Below are 17,214 nucleotides of genomic sequence, written 5' to 3' on the forward strand. Positions count from 1 at the left end.
CATACTGCACAATATATAGCACCATATGGTCTGGATGACTGATATCTTTGGGTCTCTTTATGGTGAGACACACACACACACACACACACACACACACACACACAGTGGTACCTCGGGTTAAGAACTTAATTCGAGGTCTGTTCTTAACCTGAAATTGTTCCCAACCTGAGGTACCATTTTAGCTAATGGGGCCTCCCACTGCCACCGCACGATTTCTGTTCTCATCCTGAAGCAAAGTTCTTAACCCAAGGTACTATTTCTGGGTTAGCAGAGTCTATAACCTGAAGCGTCTGTAACCTGAAGCGTCTGTAACCCGAGGTACTGTGTGTGTGTGTGTGTGTGTGTATCACCATATTCTTTATGGTGTGTGTGAGAGAGAGATCTAACTCTATCATCCATCATCTATCATCTATCACCTAACACCTATCACCCCCCCCTCTCTCTCTCTTTCTAAAGAAAGAGACCCAAAGATGTCATCCAGACCATACAGTGACACACCAGGTGTGAAGCACCTAGGCATACACTACTCAGGACTTCTTAAAAATCAATTGACTTTAGCAACGTGGGTGAGAGATAGCATCTGAAAAACACGTGTCAGCATTTTACTGCATTCACCTGTGCTTCAGTGCAGCAAGACCAAATAGATACCGGCACAGTTTTCACACGACACTGGGGTTTTGTTCTCACAATTCCTGCAAGCAGTGCTTTAAGAACCCAGTTTACTTTATGGTAACCCAATTATTGCGACATGGCTGTGGATCTCACTACATTTTGTGGAAATGCTATATTAAGCTATACCCTTGATTGTTGGTTAATGAATCTTGAGTATTCTTGCAAACATTAATAATGATTTGAATCCCCAGTCCATACTCTGGAGCAGCCTTTCTCAACCTGTGGGTCCCCAGATGTTGTTGAACTACAACTCCCACCACCCCTAGCTAGCAAGGCCAGAGCTCAGGGATGATGGGAGTTGTAGTCCAACAACATCTGGGTACCCACAGGTGGAGGGTCTTGGCAAAGTGGGAGAAGTCGATTCTTTCATTTCTCTTGTCTAGGCCACGGAAGTAGCCAACCTTCCTCAGTAGGTGGGGCTGCCAAATTTCAAAGAACCGTATATAAAATAAATGACTTCCTTATAATCAAACAGAAATCTGTACAGTATAATCCTGTTGCCAAGCCCAAATTATCTTTGTGTATTCTAGTGTCTGTAACACTAAATTTGCTGGTGTGGGGAGGAAGTGTTGTCATGGCTGGAGGAGGACAGAGAAGAATCTGGTTGTAAAGCAGCCTTATTACAAGGGATTTGACTAACAGGATGAAAGTAACACAGGGTAGCATCAACAGAAGTTAACTTAGACCCAAATAAACTTCAACATAAATAAGCTTAAAATGCTGTATTTCCCTGGCAGATCACAGCCTGCCACTTTTTAAAAGGAAAGAGTGTTCCTCTTTTAACAAATATTAAAATGCAATGTTAAAATAAAATGGGAAGAAGCTGAATGAATGTATGCAAACCTGAATAAAGCCTGAATGACTAAAACAAACTTCTGAATCTGCCTGGCCAGGCAGCATCCTCTCAAGTACTGTCTCCTTTAATTGGTTATTGCAAACAGAAAATTCACCCAGCACAAACAGTATAGACTCAGTATTGCTCTCTCGATGACTTATATAAAAAAATGTGATACTATAATATTTACAATATCTAGGTTTAAACCACAAGGACAGGTATATTCAAAGTATGGCATACTCTTGAACACTCCTTGCTAAAACAACTGAATGCATCAGAATTAAATGAGCTTTAGTAAAGACCACCCTGTCTTTTAATTTATGCAAGTCCTTAAAATAACAAGGTTATCTTTTTTTTTAATGCAAAGGAAATTCTCAAACAATGGTGCTGTTTCATAAACCAATGTGGTTGCTCGTTCCATCTGAAGGGATACATCATACAATCTCTGCTTCAAAGGCCTTGTTTAAAGCAAGCTTCCTCCCCATAGTTTTTACGTACAGTTCAGAAAAGCCTAATGTCACTGCTAGGGAGGAAGGAAGCCTTTTTCCAAAAGTGATTGTCCATTTCTTCAAAGGCTACCTGAACAGAACAGCAAAGCTTTTTTTAGCCAGAAGTTTAACATCATTTTATATGTCACTGTTTATATTCTATATTGCCAATTTAGCTCTGCGCAAATCAGAAATGACCAATAATGGAAATATCACCAGGAAAGAATGTATAGATTTGTCTTGGAGTACAAGGGCCTTAAAGCCTCAGAGGCCGACTCAAAACTTTTCACATTCTGTTGAAGAGATTATATTGACTCACTGAGAGTGGTACTGTTCTCTTCAAAGCAATTAGCATCCATTGGGTTTTACAGCCATTCTCTTTCATTCATACTTTGATGTTTTCAGCAAACGGTTACATCATGCATTTATTACTACAGCTGTTAGAATACATATTTGGATTGCTGTTATCTTTAGTTTTTAAGAAATGTGTCGTTTATTTTATCTTCCACTGCATTTCCAACCGAGTATCTATATATCTGTATCAATACACGCACACACAAACCCAACCTCAGCACAATGCACACAGCCGACAAAAATATGAAAGTCCACACCACAATAAATCAGTTACAGCAAGCCTGCTCATGTTTACTCAAACATATGCAACTATGTATGGACACTGCAAACAGGGAAGTGGGTACAAATTGAAACTGCTTCTCTGAAACTGTGGTGAGTCGCAGTTAGGCAAAACAAAACTGCCATCATGATTCTCATTTACCCCCTGCTGGAACTAATGACAGCTTTTCCAGAAGGCAATTTCAATCAGGAAAGGGTTAGAAAATGCCTTTCTCCCCAGTGCCACAGATTTGGTCCAGAATCAAAGTTCCCTGAAGCTTTAAGTTAAAACAAGGTTGAGAAGTCTGACCGTGGGTGCACACAGTGCTTTTTTTTCTGGAGGTACCCAGGGGTATAAAGGTAAAGGTAAAGGGACCCCTGACCATTAGGTCCAGTCGTGACCGACTCTGGGGTTGTGGCGCTCATCTCGCTTTATTGGCCGAGGGAGCCGGCGTATAGCTTCCAGGTCATGTAGCCAGCATGACTAAGCTGCTTCTGGCGAAATAGAGCAGCGCACGGAAACACTGTTTACCTTCCCTCCGGAGCGGTACCTATTTATCTACTTGCACTTTGACATGCTTTTGAACTGCTAGGTTGGCAGGAGCAGGGACTGAGCAATGGGAGCTCACCCCGTTGTGGGGATTCGAACCACCAACCTTCTGATCGGCAAGTCTTAGACTCTGTGGTTTAACCCAGAGCGCCACCCGCGTCCCCACCCAGGGGTATGCATACCCCTAAACATTTTGTGAATCTAAGTTTGGCCTCATTGAGGGGCAGTATTTCAATATGAGTAGGAAAATGAGAGTACCCCTAAACATCATCATCATCATCATCATCATCATCATCATCATTAAAAGCACTGGGTGTTTGCCCTGTTATTGAAACACAACTGGCCATTTTCATTGGGCATACATAGCAAAGGCTACTGAAATTTCCACTGGGCTATCAGAAAATTTTGCTCTGCATGCTCCAAAAATTCTTTTAAGGCGAAAATAAGGGCTCTGGTTCATAAGAAATGAGCAGATATCTAATCAGACTGTATCACTGAACACCATCAACTAGCAGTCCAGTGCCTGGCCTGGCCCATTTTTTATTATTATTATTATTTTTTAGAGGAATTATGCTATTGCCTCCTTGATTACTGTAAATGAACAGAGAGGGCTGTAACAAAATACTTTGATAGTTGGAAATCTCTTTCTAGCCTCAAAGTGCAGTTTGGGGACACCACACCCTTCAGAGCTGGGCGGGGGGAGGAAAGGTGGGGGGGGCAGCCTGGGGCTACTGTGGCAATCTAATCTTTAAAGAAGTGGTGAGGAAATTGTGCCCCCTCCACCGACATTATTGGAGTCCCAACTCCCATTATGCCCAGCACAGTGATGAGGAATGATGGGAGTTGTGATCCCAGAGCTTCTGGAGGGCTACAGATTCCCCTACAAGTGGGAGCCTCATAGCTTACGTAACTCGGAGTGCTTATGACACATAATTTGGATATTTGCGATAACATTAGACGGAAGTCTAAAGGCAACATCCACGTAATCACAAATGATGCCCTCTAGGCTGAGCAGTAGAACTTCCCACCACCTCTCCTTTTCCCACGATGAAGGAACCAGCGCAGCCTTTCAGCCAACGCTATCCACAATGGTGGTAGTTTAGTTTAGTTAAGTTGCAAAACCAGCATTACTGCTACTACTGCAGGAGCCACATGATGGATCAGCTCTAAATATGCTTATTGTCACTTGGTTTCCAAAGGGGGGGGGAGGGGTCTGAAAATGATGGATTTCAATGAGCCTTCTCCTGCTTCCCTCCGGGGCGGAGTGTAACAGTCTACACGGAATTGTTTTTACTTCTTTAGTTGTTTTTAAAAAGAGAGGCCTAGTTGGAACAATTCGCATATGGAAATGATGAAAAGCCTTTTTGTGGCCTAAACACTGGAGAAATTGTTCCCCCTTATATAGCTTTGCCAGAGCCGTGGCGAATTTGCGTTAGCTGCTACGTAAATCGCCAAGAGGGCAGCTGTGACTTGCGACCTTTGGAGGAGGAGGAGGAGAAAGGGAGAGCGTCTTTGCATCTTGCTAGCGGGCGTTCTGTCCCGCTAGCATATCATGTACCTAGTTTGAATTATACAAGAATGATAATAGGAGTATTTTTAGCAGGCAATAAAGTCTTGAAAAACAACAGTCGGGTGGAGGAAGAGGAAATATACCATACACTTGATTTATACTGCAACTAAAAAATTTGGTCTAAAACAAAACAAAAAAATATCTTAATATGTGAAGGCTAGGGTTCCCCCCCACCCACCCACCCATTGCTTGCATCCCAGCCAGGGCCGGATTAAGGTTTGATGAGGCCTTAAGATACTGAAGGTAATGGGGTCCTTTATATGTCCAGCCATCCTTTGTCAACAACAAATTGTCGCTGTTTTTTGTGTTCAATATATGCTACATGGTAATTTATGGACCTAATAGGTATCTAAAGCCATTTACACATAAGAGAATACTGTACAGTGGTGCCCCGCAAGACGAACGCCTCGCAAGACGGAAAACCCGCTAGACAAAAGGGTTTTCCGTTTTGGAGGCGCTTCGCAAAATGAATTTCCCTATGGGCTTGCTTCGCAAGACGAAAATGTCTTGCGAGTTCCTGCGGGGGTTTTTTCCCCCTTCCCCCCCCCTTTTCCTAAGCCCTAAGCCGCTTATCAGCTGATCCGCTGATAAGCCGCTTATCCGCTGATCCGCTAAAAGCCACTAAACCACTAATAGCGCTAATCCGCTAAGCTGTCAATGGGCTTGCTTCGCAAGACGAAAAAACCACTATACGAAGAGCCTCACGGAACGGATTAATTTCGTCTTGCGAGGCACCACTGTATGTATTTTATCAAAGTAATTTTTGAACTGAAATACAATTAAGAAGAAGTATATTAATTGTTGTTTAGTCATTTAGTCGTGTCCAACTCTTCATGAGCCCATGGACCAGAGCAAGTATATTAATAGTGAAATAATTATTAAGCTCTAACTTAAAATGATTGGAGGCCCATTATTTACATCATAGGAGCCTACACAACACAAAACACTGTTGCTGCATGTAGGGGGACTTTTATTTGTTTTTTATCTTATATTTTGGAAATGTACATCCAGGTTTTTTTCCCTTTAAACTTTTTTTTTGGGGGGGGGGGCAAGAAAGTGGGGCCCTAAGCTATAGCTTGTTTAGCTTATATGTAAATCCGGCACTGATCCCAGCCTGTGGGAGGGAATTCAATGTACAGTGCTGCTTTTCATGTGGAAGCTCCTGATGCCTTAGAGAGCTTCCATGCATGCCAAGAAATGGATGCCTCGAGGAACGCCCAGCCCTGGTGAGATATTTATGCCTGCGTCAGATATTCCTAGGGGCATCTTCTGGTGGTGGTGTGATAAAGAGTATTATGCATTACACTTAAATACAAAAAAGGAGGAGGGGGATAGTATCAAAATAACTCAAAAGAGTGACCTTCAAAAAAAAAAATGTTAAGAAAAAGCTTCAGGTCCTAATGCATTTTGATAAAAGTTATCCTGACAAAGGATTTTTAACTTCTGAGAGAGCCAGAGTGGTGTAGTGGTTAAGAGCGGTGGACTCGCAATCTGGTGAACCGGGTTCGCATCTCTGCTCCTCCGCTTTGAGACTCCTTAGGGTAGTGATAAAGCAGGATATCAAATCCAAACTACTACTCTTCTTCTTCTTCTTCTTCTTCTTCTTCTTCTTCTTCTTCTTCTTCTTCTTCTATGGGTACTACTGAAGTATTTATGTTCATGTGACATTTTACCTCCCCTCTACAGAAAAGTCACTGAGCAAAAGTCTTGGTAAGATCATGGACAAGGCTGTAGGCTCAGTGATATCTGTTCTGCATGCAGGAGGTACCGGGTTCGATCTTTGCTATAGCCAGGTAAGGCTGGGAAAGAGTAATGGCTGAAACCCTGGAGAGCCTTCAATAGTCAATATTGCAGACAATACTGAGTTAGATGGACCAATGGTCTGATTTGGTATATTCTAAGAATTAATTCAAACGCTTGTGAAAAGAACTAAACTATCAGAGCTGTGTACATGGGGAGGGAGCACATGTCTGAAGCCATCTCCTTGTCCATGAGGAGAGGAAACGGCTAGGCACATTCATGTCTCACTAAGCCATTGTTTAGAGCATGGGTATGCAAACTAAGGCCCGGGGGCTGGATCAGGCCCCTTTGCCTTCTAAATCCGGCCAGCGGACGGTCCGGGAATCAGCGTGTTTTTACATGAGTAGAATGTGCCCTTTTATTTAAAATGCATCTCTGGGTTATTTGTGAGGCATAGGAATTCGTTCTCCCCCCTCCCCCCCAAAAAAATAGTCTGGCCCCCCACTGAGTGACAGTGGACCGGCCCCCTGCTGAAAAAGTTTGCTGACCCCTGGTTTAGAGTGATGTCTGAATGCGAGCAAAGACCTTAAAGTTAAGACATGGAACACAATGCCGCCAGCAGACAACTCCTTTGATTGAACAAATATTACAGTATAAAATATATATTTTAATAGACTTCTACATATTTTTCTGTCTTTTTAAACTTATCTTTAAGTTTTAACGTTTTTAATTATTTTTGCTGTATTACTGAAGCAAGAATCATAGCACAAAATTCAGAGAAGTTCTGCAGTCTCTCGCACTATCTTCCACACATGAGTTGGGGTGTGTGGCTAAGTTTGGTTCACTTTGATATGTGAACTAAATTAAATCCTTGCATATCCATTATGCCTTTCCATGAAATGCTGCTCAATATGGCTAATGGTAAAATGTCAACATTCAAAACATGCCGATGTGAATCAAAATTCAAGGAAATCTAACTTAATTAAAGAGAGGTCTCTAATGTCACCCCTTGTGCCTATTCTATTTTATACAAACCTTAGGAGTCCATTTTTCTGCATGAGTATTACTAATGACTGTACGTAAATCGCATTTTGGCTGATTCTGCTTTTCCTTTAGACTCCCTCCACTGGAAAAAATACTACACCTGTGATTTTTGCCATTTATATATAGAATGGGAAGATGGATAATACACCTGCATTAACAATGCAAGTGACTCTGGCATAAGATGTTTCAGCAATTATTAGAAATATTTATTTCAGAAATATGAGGCTCTGATTTTCCTGATCACATCCTCAAGATTTTTGTTCTGGGTGATTGCTCCTGAGTAATCTACTTGGAAATGGCCATCTTAACCATTTAGTCCTTGTGGAGAATCAACGAAGTCCAAGTAATAATAATAATAATAATAATAATTTATTATTTGTACCCCGCCCATCTGGCTGGGTTTCCCCAGCCACTCTGGGCGGCTTCCAACAAGGATGAAAAATACACTAAAATGTCACATATTAAAAACTTCCCTGAACAGGGCTGCCTTCAGATGTCTTCTGAATGTCAGGTAGTTGTTTATTGCTTTGACATCTGATGGGAGGGCATTCCACAGGGTGGGCGCCACTACCGAGAAGGCCCTCTGCCTGGTTCCCTGTAACTTGACCTCTCACAGTGAGGGAACCGCCAGAAGGCCCTCGGAGCTGGACCTCAGTGTCCGGGCAGAACGATGGGGGAGGAGACGCTCCTTCAGGTATACTGGACCGAGGCCATTTAGGGCTTTAAAGGTCAGCACCAACACTTTGAATTGTGCTCGGAAACGTACTGGGAGCCAATGTAGGTCTTTCAAGACCGGTGTTATATGGTCTCGGCGGCCGCTCCCAGTCACCAGTCTAGCTGCCGCATTCTGGATTAGTTGTAGTTTCCGGGTCACCTTCAAAGGTAGCCCCACGTAGAGCGCATTGCAGTAGTCCAAGCGGGAGATAACCAGAGCATGTACCACTCTGGCGAGACAGTTTGCAGGCAGATAGGGTCTCAGCCTACGTACCAGATGGAGCTGGTAAACAGCTGCCCTGGATACAGATTTGACCTGTGCCTCCATGGACAGCTGTGAGTCCAAAATGACTCCCAGGCTGCGCACCTGGTCCTTCAGGGGCACAGTTACCCCATTCAGGACCAGGGAATCCTCCACACCTGCCCGCCTCCTGTCCCCCAAAAACAGTACTTCTGTCTTGTCAGGATTCAACCTCAATCTGTTAGCCGCCATCCATCCTCCAACCGCTTCCAGACACTCACACAGGACCTTCACCGCCTTCACTGGTTCTGATTTAAAAGAGAGGTAGAGCTGGGTATCATCTGCATACTGATGAACACCCAGCCCAAACCTCCTGATGATCTCTCCCAGTGGCTGCATGTAAATGTTGAAAAGCATGGGGGAGAGGACAGAACCCTGAGGCACCCCACAAGTGAGAGCCCAGGGGTCTGAACACTCATACCCCACCACCACTTTCTGAACACGGCCCAGGAGGAAGGAGCGGAACCACTGTATAACAGTGCCCCCAGCTCCCAGCCCCTCAAGACGGTCCAGAAGGATGTTATGGTCGATGGTATCAAACGCCGCTGAGAGATCCAGCAGAACTAGGAAACAGCTCTCACCTTTGTCCCTAGCCCGCCGGAGATCATCAACCAGTGTGACCAAGGCAGTTTCAGTCCCATGATGAGGCCTGAATCCCGACTGGAAGGGATCCAAATGGTCCGCTTCTTCCAGGCGTGCCTGGAGTTGTTCAGCAACCACTCGCTCAATCACCTTGCCCAAGAATGGAAGGTTTGAGACTGGGCGATAATTGGCCATCGTGGCCGCATCTAAAGATGGTTTTTTAAGAAGCGGTTTAATAACCGCCTCTTTCAGCGGGTCTGGGAAGGCTCCCTCACGGAGGGAAGCATTCACCACCCCACGAAGCCCATCGCCCAGTCCTTCCCGGCTAGCTTTTATAAGCCAGGATGGGCAAGGATCCAGGAGACAGGTGGCTGGCTTCACTCGTCCAAGCAGCCTGTCCACATCCTCGGAGGTAACAGATTGGAATTGATCCCACACAACTTGACCAGACAGGACTCTAGCACTCTCCCGCCCCGGCCCTGCTCCCACGGTGGAGTCTACTTCTTCCCGAATCTGAGCGATTTTATCTGCAAAAAAATTTGCAAAATCATTGCAGGAGAACATATGGCCCGTACTGGGCCCCGATGTTACAGGTGGTTCCGCTAAATTGTGAACCACCTGAAAGAGTCTCCTGCTGCTGTTTTCTGCAGATGCAATAGAGGCGGTGAAGAAAGTCTTCTTCGCCGTCGCTATCGCCACTTGGTAGGCTCGACGTTGAGCTCTAACCTGTGTCCGGTCAGATTCGAAATGAGTTATCCGCCACCGGCGCTCTAGCCGTCTCAACTATTGTTTCATTGCCCTCAGATCCGTGGAAAACAACGGGGCTCTCCGGGCTCCATGCAATCGGAGAGGGCGCTATATGTAACTGCATCACTGTTTTCAATTTTGCTTTTTAACACTAGATACGCTCCTGAATTAGTTCTGTTATTGTTTGCATGGTTATGTGGTTAGTTTGTACATACATTCATGATAAATTGCTACAAAATTATAAATAAATAAATAAATAAATAAATAAATAAATAAATAAATAAATTGACACTCCCAACTGCCACGGAATATCAAAGCTAACCATAAGGTAAATCAGTTTGTTGGACATCTGCTTTATTAATGCACACATCCTAACACCCATCATTTTTTAATTATGGCATTTAGCAGTAACTATGGCGCTGTGGGTAAAAGCCTCAGCGCCTAGGGCTTGCCGATCGAAAGGTCGGCGGTTCGAATCCCCACTGCGGGGTGCGCTCCCGCTGCTCAGTCCCAGCGCCTGCCAACCTAGCAGTTCGAAAGCACCCCCGGGTGCAAGTAGATAAATAGGGACCACTTACTGGTGGGAAGGTAAACGGCGTTTCCGTGTGCGGCTCTGGCTCGCCAGATGCAGCTTGTCACGCTGGCCACGTGACCCGGAAGTGTCTCCGGACAGCGCTGGCCCCCGGCCTCTTGAGTGAGATGGGCGCACAACCCCAGAGTCTGTCAAGACTGGCCCGTACGGGCAGGGGTACCTTTACCTTTACCTTTTAAAGCTCTCTGAGCAGTATGTGAAAAGGATCTAGGGATCTTAGTAGACCACAGGCATAACCTGACTACACAGTGTGATGCAGCAGCAAAAAAAAGCTAATGCTATTCTAGGTTGCATCAACAGCAACATAGCATCCAGATCGCACTGCTCTATTCTGCATTTTGAATACTGTGCCCAGTTCTGGGCACCACAAGTTAAGGATATCAACAAGCTGGAATGTGTACAGAGGAGGGCGCCCAAGATGATAAAAGATCTGGAAACCAAGCCTTATGAGGAACAATTGAGGGAACTGGACATGTTTAGCCTGGAAAAGAGGAGACTGAGAGGAGATATGATAGCCATCTTCAAGTATGTCAAGGAATGTCACAAGGAAGATGGACTCAAACCAATGGATACAAGCAGTGCTTTTCTTCTGGGGGTACGCAGGGGTACGCATACCCCTAAACATTTTGTGAATCTTAGTTTGGCCTCATTGAGGGGCAGTATTTCAATATGAGTAGGAAAATGAGAGCACCCCTAAACATATTTTTAGGAAAAAAGCACTGGATACAAGTTACAAGAAAGGAGATTCTGACTAAACACCAGGAAGAACTGTCTGATGGTAAGAGCTTTCTGACAGTGAAATGGACTCGCTCAGAAGGTGGCGGAGTCTCTTTTCATGGAGGTTTCTAAGCAGGCCATCTGTACTGGATGCTTAGTTGAGATCCCTGCACTGCAGGGCGTTGGACTAGATGACCCTCAGGATCCCTTCCAACTCTACAATTCTGTGATTCTATGAATCAATTAAAAACTCATTCAAAACCACAACTCCCAAAAATCATACATCAGCTACAGCAGAATAATCCTATAAAACAACAAACCGTATCAAAACAGAGATTAACACACAAAGTCAGCAACAATTGTATGTTTTAAAACATAACCTAACATCCCGTATTGATTCAGTATTTGATGAGTGTTTGGGTGGTTCTGTTAGTCTTCAGGGTGTCATGCTTGGACAAGTATTAACTGAAACTCAAACATCTGGAAGCATTAGATGTTACACCACTTGCAAAATAAATAGTTATTAATTTCTATTTAAATCAAGCTTGCTGAAGTTTAAGATTTCCTCGGAAGACAGCTTGTGCCAAAAGAAGTTGGTAGGGAGTACAAACTAATAATCTTATGGAACAAGAGATGCTCTCTTGCAATTGTTTTTATTCATTACTTTACACCACCCATGCAATTTGCAACTCCCTTAGGGCAAATAACATTCCACTTTCTCGCTAGCTCTGTTCCTTTACCGCAAGTTACCTGCAGCAGACTATCCCCTGTTATTATAGTCACTGCAATTTCTCATTTACTAATCCTTTAAAGACCTGATGTGATTTAAAAGGAGATGCACAGTTGTTAAAGGGCTATCTTGCACTATTTTTTACTAATTGTTTTATCTACCAATCTTTCGGGGAGCAAGACTAGGGAATACAACAGAGGGGATTGGCGGGGGAAGGAGAATGCCATGGTTCTGCGTTGCAATTTATGAAACATAGCATCTATGGCAGGGGCGCCATCGCACCCTCAGGATTGTGGGTGCCCACCACTGCAACGCGGACATGCAATGTCACAGGCTTGCACAGTAATGTATAGGCATGTGCACATGACGTCACACATCCATGTTGTGGCAGCAGTGACTCCTCTTCCTCCTATCCACAGCCAGCGAGGCCCCCTTTTCCATGGAGAGGAGCTCTGCTTCTGAGCCACACCTCACAGAAACTGGCTGAACTGCTTCTCTCTCAGATGCAGCACCACTGTCGTCTGCTGGCTTTTTTCATTGACTTTGTGGATGCCCGCCCCCACAATTATATTATTGTGGGTGCCCAAGCACCCAGGGCCCCCTGGAGTTGGCTCCTATGATCTACAGTAACAGATACGGTGAAGGGAGTCCAGTGGAAGCTGGGAAGGAAAGATGAGACAGCAGAAGAGACTGGCAGAGGACAAGGGGCCAATATCCCTCTCATACGAGTTCCAGGCACCAGTGCTGATTTTAAAGGAACAGTAATACCACAGTAAAGGGACGCGGGTGGCGCTGTGGGTTAAACCACAGAGCCTAGGACTTGCCAATCAGAAGGTCGGTGGTTCAAATCCCGCAATGGGGTGAGCTCCCGTTGCTCAGTCCCTGCTCCTGCCAACCTAGCAGTTCAAAAGCACGTCAAAGCTCAAGTAGATAAATAGGCAGGAAGGTAAACGGCATTTCCGTGCGCTGCTTTAGTTCGCCAGAAGCGGCTTAGTCATGCTGGCCACATGATCTGGAAGCCGTACGCCGGCTCCCTCGGCCAATAAAGCGAGATGAGTGCCGAAACCCCAGAGTCAGTCACGACTGGACCTAATGGTCAGGGGTCCCTTTACCTTATTAATACCACAGTGCTGTGAAGCAATTGCTATTAGTGCCACAGGTACTGTATCACAAGTGCAAAATTTTATGGGTTTGTTTTTATGCTCCATAATACAGTGCTTCTTGCAGCGCAACACAGGGCTAATGTTACTTAATACCGCACTGTGTTTAACACTAACATATTCATAAATGGTTTGAGTTAGAGGTGAGCAGCGAGGTAGATGAGATAAACAAGTTTGCCAATAGCACCAAATTGTGGTTAAAACAAAATGGATTGTGAGGTGGTACAAGCAAGTGTAAACTAATACACTTTGGGGCAAGAAACCCCCACCCCACCTTAATTTCATAGATACACTTCCCAACTGATGGTGCCTGGGATTGTAGTGGATAAGTCAACGAAGATGCGTGTCAGCTGTGAAAATGGCAAATCCCATCTTAAGACTCATTAGGAATGGGGTCAAAATTAAAACTGCCAATATCATAATGCCGCTACACAAATCTGTGGTGCAAAGCATTGTTAGAGGTAGTAAGCCTCTGAATACCATTTGCTGCAAACCTCCCAGACCATATCCCATAGTGGTTTAACAATCAATACTTCTTCCCAGAGAACTCTGGAAATTGTGGCTGTGTAAAGGGAACAAGCATTTCCTAACTCCTCTCAGCACACTTAACAGACTATAGCAGGCTTCCTCAACCTCGGCCCTCCAGATGTTTCGAGACTTCAATTTCCATCATCCCTGATCACTGGTCCTGCTAGCTAGGGATCATGGGAGTTGTAGGCCAAAAACATCGGGGGGCCAAGGTTGAGGAAGCCTGGACTATAGCTTCCAGAAATGTTCAGGGGAAGCAGACTCTTAAAGTAGCATCATAGTGCTTTAAATGTATAGTGCGAATGTGGCCTCAGCATCAGCTGGTAAAAAAAGGAAAGAAAATAAAGCCCTGAATACACACACAATATTTAGCGAGTGGATTAACATGTCATTAGCACATCCCATGGCTGTGAATTAACATTCAGATGTTTAGGAATCTTTCTTTGAGATTCCTCAGTCCCTGTTCCACATCCTGTTCAAACACGTACTGTTGCCAAAGTTAACTTTGACCGAGTCAGCTTTATGAAAATTAAAACATGTTCCTTAGAGGAAAACAAGCAAATTAAAAAATTATACAGCACGGACTCCTGTTTTTAGTAATGGTGGAGGTTAGTTTGTTCAGCCTGTGCCATGTCTGTGAATTTTAAGCTGTTTTGCAGAAATATTGGGAAATGAAAACATTTCTGCTACTATCCCACTGAAATCTACCTTTCTGTGATTTAAGTCCCTTAGATGTAGTCCTGTCCTTGGGCGCAACAGAGATTTTATTTTATTTTTGCTCCCTTATATGTAGCAGACCTCCTCTTACCATTTTCCATTCTGCAGGTGAAACACAGTCAGTTACAGTGGTGCCTCGCAAGACGAAAAGAATCCGTTCCGCGAGTCTCTTCGTCTTGCGGTTTTTTTGTCTTGCGAAGCAACCCGCTTAGCGGATTAGCGCTATTAGCGGCTATTAGCGGCTATTAGCGGCTTAGAAAAAGGGGGGGAAAGAAAAAAACCCGCAAGACTCGCAAGACGTTTTCGTCTTGCGAAGCAAACCCATAGGGAAATTCGTCTTGCGAAGCGCCTCGAAAAACAGAAAACCCTTTCATCTAGCGGATTTTTCTTCTTGCGAGGCATTCGTCTTGCGGGGCACCACTGTATATCATTCTATTTACTTATGTAATAATGTATCTTTGCCTCTTGCATTAGAAAAAAATCTCAAAGTAATCCACATGGGACGTTGCCAGTGCATGGATCAATGTGGAAAAACTCTCCCTACCCAGGAAAGGGCATGGTTGGTTCACCAGCCACAGGTGGTAACTGGCATTCTCGCAAACAAGGCCATTTATGCCTCAGGTGGCATCTTATTTATCCCTTCAGTTTGGGTTGAGCCTAACGGCAAGATATTCTTTTTAACTACTAAAGGGAATAAACCAAACCCACACATCAGCATTTTTTCATACATACAAGGGCAAATGTATACATACAAACTTTTGTTTCTAAACAGCATGTTTCATATGTTTACAGAAATACCTTTTCCTGTGTGGTGATGAAACTTTCTACCGGTGCCTTCAGTAAAGCACAAACTTACCTATTTGTCAGGGATGAAAATTATTATTATTTTCTTACAAAGCACTGTGGGCCCTGAGCTAATATTTCAGGGTAGGGGCAATGCAAAATACAGGTGGTGCCACATTCTCTCTCTCTCTCTCTCTCTCTCTCTCTCTCTCTCTCTCTCTCTCTCACACACACACACACACACACACACACGCACAGGAACCCAACATCTACAGCACTAGAAGGTTCCCCCATACCTAATTTCCAAAGGAAGGTGATCTCAGCCAATGGAAATCTCAGCATATGGGGAGAGAGGGGTGAATCCTTCCCCATTCAGCTGCATCTCCACAAAGACTGCCTCCCCAAGAGGTGATTTTTGGAAGGAAGTTGCAGTACACAAGGCAGGGAGAGTTAACCCTCCACCCCCTCATGTGTTGTGATTCCGCCCGCCCCCCCCCCCCCCGCCTGCCCCCAAGTTCTCCCTTCTCTAGCAATTAGGCTTGAAAAAAGGTCCATCATCTAGTCTTCCGGATGATAGCTTCATAGAATCTGGTGGATATTACTTATTTCATAGACCTGTAAGTAGCACAGATTTGCCATCACAAACATTGCCATTAACCAGCTGCCAGATCTATTGGGGGGGGGGAAATCCTCCCACGCATAAGAAAGCACAAACACAAAATACAGCATGCTGGGATATAAAGGAAAGGCCTGCTTTAAGGATTGCTGCTCTAATTTCCAAACTCGGTATACAACTCTTTCCTAACTTACCCTGAGAAGCCATTCTTTGGATCCAGCAAGCAAGCCTTCACTCTGACCCTGTGGTTCTGTTTCCAATGGCCCAATTCCAGCATCTGCACTGTAAAGTCTCACTAAGCACTAGCTTCCACTAACTGTCTGCTCTCGCTCCTACTGCCCACCCCTTAACCTCTGTTACTATGAGAGAACTTCTGCAAAACGAAAATAGATGACTAATGCATGCTGCTTTACAACCACAACAAAAAAACTCAGAAAACTCAGTGCTAGTAATTGTCCTTCATTCTTACAATTAGCAGACCCTCCAAGTGTCCCTGTTTTCCAGGGACGTCCCTGATTTAAAGAAGCCATCCCAGTTTCTGATTTGATCCCAGAATGTCCCACTTTTCCTTAAGATGTCCCTATTTTTGTTGGAGAAACACTGGAGGGTATGGAGTTATTCAACCCCTGAGCCGTCTGAAGCAATCCTGTACAGTGGTACCACGGGTTAAGTACTTAATTCGTTCCGGAGGTTTGTTCTTAACCTGAAACTGTTCTTAACATGAAGCACTACTTTAGCTAATGGGGCCTCCCGCACTGCCGCTGCACGATTTCTGCTCCCATCCTGAAGCAAAGTTCTTAACCTGAAGCACTATTTCTGGGTTAGTGGAGTCTGTAACCTGAAGCGTATGTAACCCGAGGTACCACTGTATAGGGGAGGTTTTTAAAAAATTGTTTAATGTTTTATTATGTTTTTTATATATGTTGGAAACCGTCCAGAGTTGCTGGGGCAACCCAGTAAGATGGGTGGGGTATAAATAGTAAAATTATCACTATGGAATGGGACGTCCCTATTTTTGTGGGAGAAATGTTGGAGGGTATGCATTAGACCTCAAAATATTTTTTTCAAAAGCACAAAGCCTTATCTATTTGTTCCTTGGACAAAGAAATACTCGGAAACCCATATTAACAAAACAGTAAACCACATCATATTTTTTAAAAGGCCATTTCAGCTTTGGTGCATCTTTCTGTAATGCAAAATATCAGGTGTGCAAGTATGATTTTTTAAAAAAACCTAATTCAATATACTGTTTTTACCATTTTAAAAGCAGAGGTAATGCAGTGCAAATGTCTTCCTGTAAAAGGGCCTAACTACTTTCCTCCAATCCTACTTAATACAATTTCCCTTTCCCCCCGCCCCCCCCCCCCCAAATAAGCCCTCTATAAGACAGCAGTGCTTGCATCTACCATACTGCTTGGCTTGCATCCTAGAAGTGTTTGAAAATAAGCAGATCATCACTGGACATTTATCTGCTCCAGCTGCAACAAAACATGTCTCTCCCATATCGCCACAGCAG

The 17,214-nt window shown here is 44.2% G+C and overlaps 1 protein-coding gene across 3 annotated transcripts in view; it reads right to left on the reverse strand.

Moving 5' to 3' along the window:
• The window catches only part of MITF (melanocyte inducing transcription factor), a 145,567-nt gene that overhangs the window by 67,057 nt on the left and 61,296 nt on the right, over positions 1 to 17,214 (reverse strand). The window lies entirely within an intron of this gene.

The sequence above is a fragment of the Podarcis cretensis genome, assembly GCF_951804945.1.
Source record: "Podarcis cretensis genome assembly, chromosome: 2".
NCBI lineage: Eukaryota > Metazoa > Chordata > Lepidosauria > Squamata > Lacertidae > Podarcis > Podarcis cretensis.